The sequence below is a fragment of the Primulina huaijiensis genome, chromosome 9, assembly GCF_012295235.1.
Source record: "Primulina huaijiensis isolate GDHJ02 chromosome 9, ASM1229523v2, whole genome shotgun sequence".
Lineage (NCBI taxonomy): Eukaryota > Viridiplantae > Streptophyta > Magnoliopsida > Lamiales > Gesneriaceae > Primulina > Primulina huaijiensis.
Window position 1 is genome coordinate 10887374 of NC_133314.1, and position 7793 is coordinate 10895166.

The window sequence follows — 7793 nt, forward strand, 5'->3', positions numbered from 1 at the left end:
TTTTATCTGTATTCACTAGTGTGTCATAATTACTGATTTATGTGTTATGATTTTGTATTTAATTGCATGACATGCATGTATACATGTTTTATACTGGGATTTGTTCTCACCGGAGTTTCCGGCTGTTGTTGTGTCTGTATGTGTGCATAACAACAGGTGGGGCAGGATCAGGGTCGAGACGAGGATGATTGAGAGATGATAGCGTGGTGATCACGGGCGTAGCAGAGTAACTAGTTGTTGTATTAGACATGTATTAATACTTTTTAATACTAGTTTGATTGTATGAATGAAACAAGACATGTATTTGCTTTTAAATGAAATACAATAAATCTTATGTATGTGTAGTATGTTAAAAGCAAAAATTTTGACCCACATTTTCTAGCAAAGATCCATTTAATCCCAATGATAATCGAGTTAGAGCCCGGGTCCCCACATAAATATGGTTGGACAGGGCTAAGGCAGTAATCTCCATCAAAATTATCGCTGAACTATGGCAATTAGGATTTCAGCAGCAAGGTTTTTATCCCTGCTTCTTCTATTTCCTTGTCTTTATTCCCATTCCCTTTTTGTTCTTCTTATTCTGTCGAGAGTTGTATTTTATTAGGAAGAATAAAATGGAGAAAGATCTTTCTGATGTCGCAGAGAAATGATTCACTCTTTATTCTTTCGTTTCAAGACCTAATTAGACCTTCTTCAAAAGCTTTTCAAATCACATAAATAAACCTGTAAAGATCTTCAATTGTCTGGTCCAAAAATGATTATATGTAAATATTGATTCAAAGAAAGATACTGGTCATCCCTTTAGAGATGCCTAAAGCGCACAAAACCAAAACAAGAGACAGAGCTGTAGTTAAAGATGGCACGGTTCCGGCTTTCCCGCTTTGATCAGGTGACAGCTGTCGGGGTACTGGTAACTAGCTTAGTGAATCGATTGGGAGCCTCCTGTATGTCGAGTTCTATCCTCCATACACGACTAGACAAGCCACATGACCTGCCCGCGGGTCGTAATGTAGGAGAGGCAATAGAAGGGATAGAGGAGGTTGTTTCACTTACCTCTTTGAGGTAAGCCTGCATGAATCTTTTACCGAGTCTTGTAGATACCCTGGGAAAAGGCCATGTCTTCTTACACGCTTGGCGAACGGTGCTCTTATAGATAGGGTCGGTCCTTTCGCCTGGCCACTACCCACAGGGGACAAGGCCTTCTTCTCCACTTCTTCGGATTCGGATGTAGATGTTTGGCTAAATGGTTAATATTTTTTATTTTAGTGGGATAGTCAACAAAGTCTTCGAAAGAACCGGAAAATGGCCATTCTCGGAGTTACCATTTCTTTAATTACTATAAATGGATCCGAGTTCGTTTTGAATCCATTTTTGCAGATTAAATGTCTCATCCCTTGGTTTACTATAAACTTGGTAAGATTCCAAGAGAATAAAACTTGCCATCGAATCCACAAAACAAAGGCTTGCTATCGGGCTGAGAATAGCCTGGCGTTGGGGGAATCTGAGGCTACTTGAGGACTACAGTTTCCCTCTTTCGAAAGGCTATAGTGGCAATTGCCGGGGAGTGATTCTCCATCATGTATGTAGTCTATGCAGGTTACAATTCGGGGTTTATTTTGCTTGTTACCGATCCGAAGTTGGTGTCTAAACTGGTTGCCAAGCTGAAACTTCCTTAGCCAAATATACGAATTATAAAGAATAGTAATTTCCGTATAGATAGAACTCTGTCTTTGGGAACTTCTGAGCAACATAGGACTGACCACGGGAAGTCGAATAAACCGAGAAAGAGTTGTCCCCTAGCTCTAGGGAGAGCACTCAGGAAAGCCATTTCTTTTCAGTTGTATCCAGGGCTTTTGGTCTTTTAGGTGAATCGGCCCTTTCTATTTTGAAAATAGATTCTCTTTCTTTCACTATTCCCACCTAGGTTGCTTGGCCGGTGGGATAGAACCAGCGCTTAGTAAGCTGCGGTCTAAGGACCCCGGTTGGGGCTATGAATCTTACCTTATTATTCGAAAAGACTTTTTCATTTCAGCTTTCTGACTAGGGTTGGCAGCTACATTCCGTCTTCGAGACCTCATAAGAGTTGAAAGTAGTTTCGTTTAGTACGAGGTCGCTTCACACCTCGCGGTGCTTACACCTCTCGCCTATCGAATTTCTGTTCAAAAACCTCGTCCGAGAACTTGTATAGAGAAGGATTTCCCGCTGCGTAGCAGTTCTTCCATACCAACTTAGTTGTCCGGCGCTACTATTGGCATTACAACCGGTAGACCATAGGTTGGCCCAACCCAGTCCTCTCGTACTAGGGTTGGCTCCTCGCAGTTCTCCCTTTAACACCAACGGTAGATAGGAACCGAACTGTCTCACGACGTTCTAAACCCAACTCACGTACCACTTAAATCGGCGAACAACCAAACCCTTGGGACCTTCTTCAACCTCAGGATGTTATGAGTCGACATCGAGGTGCCAAACGACTCCGTCGATAAGAGCTCTTGGGAGTCATCAGCCTGTTATCCCCGGCGTACCTTTGATCCGTTGAGAGAGACCCCTTCCACACGGGACTCCCGGATCACTATGGCCGACTTTCGTCTCTGTTCTACCAGTCGGTCTCACAGTCTGGCAGGCTTATACCATTACGCTCACGAGCAGAATCTTAGCTTGAGCCTACTTTCGCACACCTCCGTTACTCTTAAGGAGGCATCCGCCCCAGATAAACTACCCAACTCACAGTGTGATACGAATCCTCGTACGGATAAATAGCAAACACGATTAAAATCGAATCGCGCCCTCTATTCAATAACGCGCAAGGATCGATGTGTTGTCCCGATCTTTTGAATAAAGTGTGTGTGTGATTTTCACCACTAAACTATGAAAAGTTTAGCAACAAATAATCACGGAAAATAAACAACCAAAATTATAGCGAACCTTCAAAGAACAAGCCCTTGACAATCCGCACAAGAACGATCGACAAACCCCACAAAGTTAAAACTTTGATAAGTATGATTTTGATTACAAAGCAAAGATTTGAAAAAGTTTAAGAGAAAAACTCAAAAACTATTGTATAAACTTAATAATATCTCAATTGTGTGTTAATTTTTGTTCAAACATGTTTTAATAAACAAAAGATATCTCAAATCTACTCTCCAAAAAAATTAAAACTCTAGAAAGGAAACAAATCAGCGCAGAAAACACAGGACACGGACCCCGTGTTGACCTCCGTGTACGGGTCCGTGTTCGCTCGGGAGAATCAACTTCAGCTGGAAACAAGGAGCACGGACCCCGTGTCCACCTCCGTGTACGGGTCCGTTTACGCACTGTATTAGGACACGGACCCCGTGTACTGGTCCGTGCTCGGGTCCGTGTCGGCACGCAAATTCTTCATCCTCGGCTATAAAGGGCACGGACCCCGTGTGCAGGTCCGTGTAGAAATCCGTGTAGTCTCGGCCGTATTCAACAATGCTTGAATAATATTCCTTTGGTCTCCAAACGTGCTCCCATGCATCACGACCCCTTTATGCTTGCTCATGACTCCCTGTAGTGCCTCCTTGAACTTCTTTAGTCGTCCCCTCGTTACTGGTCCCTCCGGCAACTGCAAAGGATCCCATGCTTTCCTTGGAGTTTGACCGCCCGTGTTCCTATCATCCTCCCCTTCTTGAAAAGGATTTGTCCTCCAATCTTGCTCATCACCTACATCAAACAACGACAAATCACTAACATTGAAAGTGGAACTCAAATTGTACTCACCTGGTAGGTCGAGGTTGTAGGCGTTGTCATTGATCCTCTCAAGAACTTGGAATGGTCCATCGGCCCTGGGTAATAGCGTCGAACGGCGCGTCTCAGGAAACCTTTCCGTCCTCAAGTGTAGCCACACCCAATCTCCTTTCTCAAATATCACCTTGTTCTTCCCTTTGTTGGCTTGTTTGGCATATTGCTCATTTCTCTTCTCGATGTTGGCCTTGGCCTTTTCATGCAAACCCCTAACAAATTCAGCCTTCTTTTTGCCATCCATGTTTAACCTTTCACTCACAGACAAAGACATCAAATCCAACGGAGTCAAAGGATTAAAACGATACACAATTTCAAAGGGCGAATAATTTGTAGTAGAATGCACGCTGCGATTATAAGCAAACTCAACAAATGGCAAACAATTTTCTCAATTCTTCAAGTTCTTTTTAAGAATAGCACGCAAAAGTGTTCCTAATGTCCTATTGACAACTTCAGTTTGTCCATCCGTTTGAGGATGACAAGTAGTAGAAAACAACAATTTAGTGCCAAGTTTAGCCCACAATGTTTTCCAAAAGTAACTCAAGGATTTAACATCACGATCAGACACAATAGTCCTAGGCAAGCCATGCAACCTAACGACTTCTCTAAAGAACAAATCCGCAATGTTTGAAGCATCATCAGTTTTATGACAAGCTATAAAATGTGCCATTTTAGAGAATCTATCAACAACAACAAATATTGAATCCCTCCCTTTCTTAGTCATAGGCAACCCCAAAATAAATTCCATAGAAATGTCAATCCAAGGCTCACTAGGAACAGGAAGCGGTGTATACAATCCATGTGGTTGTGTCTTAGACTTAGCTTGCCTACAATTTATTCACTTTTCACAAACACACTCAACATCACGTTTCATATGTGGCCAATAAAAATGTTCATGCAATACACTTAGAGTTTTAGCCACACCAAAATGTCCCATTAAACCACCCCCATGTGCCTCCCTAACAAGTAATTCACGAATTGAAGATTTAGGGATGCACAACTTATCTTCTCTAAATAAGAAACCATGATGCAAATAAAATTTATCATGTGGACCATGCATACATGTTTCAACCACACCTTTAAAATCCTCATCTAGTACATATAATTCTTTCACATGCACAAATCCCAAAATTTTTGATTCCAAGGTAGAGATTAGTACGTACCTCCGTGATAGTGCGTCGGCCACTACATTTTCCTTACCTTGTTTGTACTTGATGATGTAGGGGAATGTTTCTATAAATGCCACCCACTTTGCATGCCGCTTGTTCAGCTTTTGTTGCCCCTTGAGGTGCTTTAGAGACTCATGATCCGTATGAATCACAAACTCCTTAGGCCTCAAGTAGTGCTGCCACGTCTCTAGAGTCCTCACAAGTGCGTAGAACTCTTTATCATACGTGGGATAGTTCAGCGTGCTCCATTGAGCTTCTCACTAAAGTACGCCACCGGCCGTCCTCCCTGCATCAACACTCCACCAATACATACACCTGAAGCATCACATTCAATCTCAAAAGTATTAGCAAAATCAGGTAAAACAAGTAAAGGAGCATTAATTAACTTTTGCTTTATAAGATTAAAAGACTTCTCTTGCTCCTCGCCCCAAGGGAATGGAACGTTTTTGTTGATCACCGCCATCATTGGTGCTGCCAGTGTGCTAAAATCTTTTACAAACCTCCTATAGAAGCTTGCAAGACCATGAAAACTTCGAACTTGACCAACAGTAGTAGGCGTTGGCCAATCTCGAATGGCACTTACCTTGTCTTCATCAACTTGTATACCCTGTGAACTTACCACAAAACCAAGAAAGACAAGTTTGCTTGTACAAAAATCACATTTCTTTAGGTTAGCATACAAATTTTCAGCCCTTAGTGTGATTGGCACAAGCCTCAAGTGATTAACATGCTCATCCAAGTTTTTGCTATACACTAGCACATCATCAAAATAAACAACAACAAACTTTCCTATGTGTGCACGCAAAACATGATTCATTAACCTCATAAAGGTGCTAGGAGCGTTAGTTAAGCCAATTGGCATTACAATCCACTCATATAACCCGTATTTGGTTTTAAAAGCAGTTTTCCACTCATCAGCTTCCCTCATCCTAATTTGGTGATAACCACTCTTCAAGTCAATTTTACTAAAGACACATGCACCATGCAATTCATCTAACATATCATCTAGTCTAGGTATGAGATGCCTATACTTAATGGTTATGTTATTGTTTGCCCTACAATCCACTCACATACGCCATGAACCATCTTTCTTAGGAACTCATAAAACAGGGACAACACAAGGGGACATAGACTCACGCACAAAACCCCTCTCTAACCACTCACTTACCTGCCGTTGAAGTTCCTTAGTCTCCTCCGGATTGCTCCTATAGGCGGCACGATTTGGCAATGCACTCCCAGGCACGAAATCGATTTGGTGCTCCATTCCCCTCAATGGTGGTAAGCCTTGAGGTAACTCTTCCGGAAATACATCTTCAAATTCCTGCAAAAGTGAAACAACAACGCTCGGAAGAGACCCGGCTATATCACTTGTGTTAAGGAGGATCTCCTTATAAATAATCAACACAAGTGGTTCATGTGTGTGCATAAATTGTTTCAACTCACCTTTTTGGGTCATATATGATTTCTTTTTGGCCTCTTTCCTCTCAATTTCTTCCCTCTCATTTTCTTTCCTCTCATTTTTCTTTTGCAAGGCTGTCTCATTTTTTTGATCACTTTTTTTTCAGCGATTTCATTTTTATTTTCAAAGGCCATCTCACTTTTTAGTTCACTCTTTTTTTCGGCCTCATCTCTCTTCTTTTTTTTCAAATTGTCCTCCAACACTTGCTTTGGGGACAAAAGAAATAATACAATGGATTCTTTTTTCAATACAAATGAATACCTATTCTTGAACCCATCATGTGTCACTCGCCTATCATATTGCCAAGGCCTGACAAGCATGCATGGGTACCACGTCACACAAGACCTCATCCACATACTTCCTAATAGAAAAAGGCACTAGCACTTGCTTGTTAACTGTCACTTCCGCACAATCATTCAACCATTGAAGCCTATTTGGTTGAGGGTGCTTTAGTGTAGGCAAACCCAATTTCTCCACCATTTCAACACTAGCCACATTAGTACAACTCCCCCCATCTATGATTAAATTGCAAACCTTTTGATTCACAAAACACCTAGTATGGAACAAGTTCTCTCTTTGGTTAGTCTCCTCTTCCTTGACTTGGTCACTCATAATTCGCCTAGTCACTAGTGCTTCACCTACAACTGCCTCATAACCCTCGTCATGATCCTCTAATGCAGGCATCTCATCATCATCACCCTCACTTTGAGACTCATATTCACCATAGTCATTTAGAATCATTTCCCTTTTATTAGGATATTCACTAGCAATATGACCTAACCCTTGACACCTAAATCATTTAACATCTCTAGATCGATTAGAAGGAGTTTCAGATTTACCTTGCACTCCTTGTTTAGGCGCCTCTTGTTTGGTCTCAAATTTGGGCTTGGTCACCACCTTGTTCTCCTCACATTTCACCACATTTGACCGCCATGAAGATGATGAACCCCCAGTTGGATTGGTGTGGCCAACTCCACGCCTTTTGAGTTGTTGCTCCACTTTTATGGCCATTTGCACCATCTCGTCTAGATCCAAGTAGTGCCGAAGCTCAACTTGATCTTGGATTTCCCTGTTCAAACCACAAAGAAAACGAGCCATGGCCGCCTCATTATCTTCCTCAATATTGGCCCTAATCATGACTACTTCCATCTCCTTATAGTAGTCCTCAACACTCTTCACCCCTTGCCTCAAAGTTTGTAGTCTCTTAAACATCTCCCTATAGTAGTGGTTGGGCACAAACCTTTTCCTCATGAACCTCTTCATCTCATCCCAAGTTTCAATGGGATTCTCATTATACCTCCTCCTAGAGGTCACTAGTTGATCCCACCAAATGAGAGCATAGTCTAGAAATTCCACCACCGCCAACCTAACTTTCTTTTGCTCGGAGTAGTGGTGACATTCAA

General features: G+C 41.9%; 2 long non-coding RNA genes across 2 annotated transcripts in view; one reads left to right on the plus strand and one right to left on the minus strand.

The window, feature by feature from the left end:
- LOC140984581 (uncharacterized) overlaps positions 1-7793 on the plus strand; it is a 36803-nt gene that overhangs the window by 24689 nt on the left and 4321 nt on the right. The window lies entirely within an intron of this gene.
- Positions 2094-7793, minus strand: part of LOC140984582 (uncharacterized) — an 8132-nt gene continuing 2432 nt past the window's right edge. The window contains exon 2 of the long non-coding RNA XR_012176642.1: positions 2094-2215. This is a non-coding gene — a long non-coding RNA (uncharacterized lncRNA). The remainder of the gene's footprint in view (positions 2216-7793) is intronic.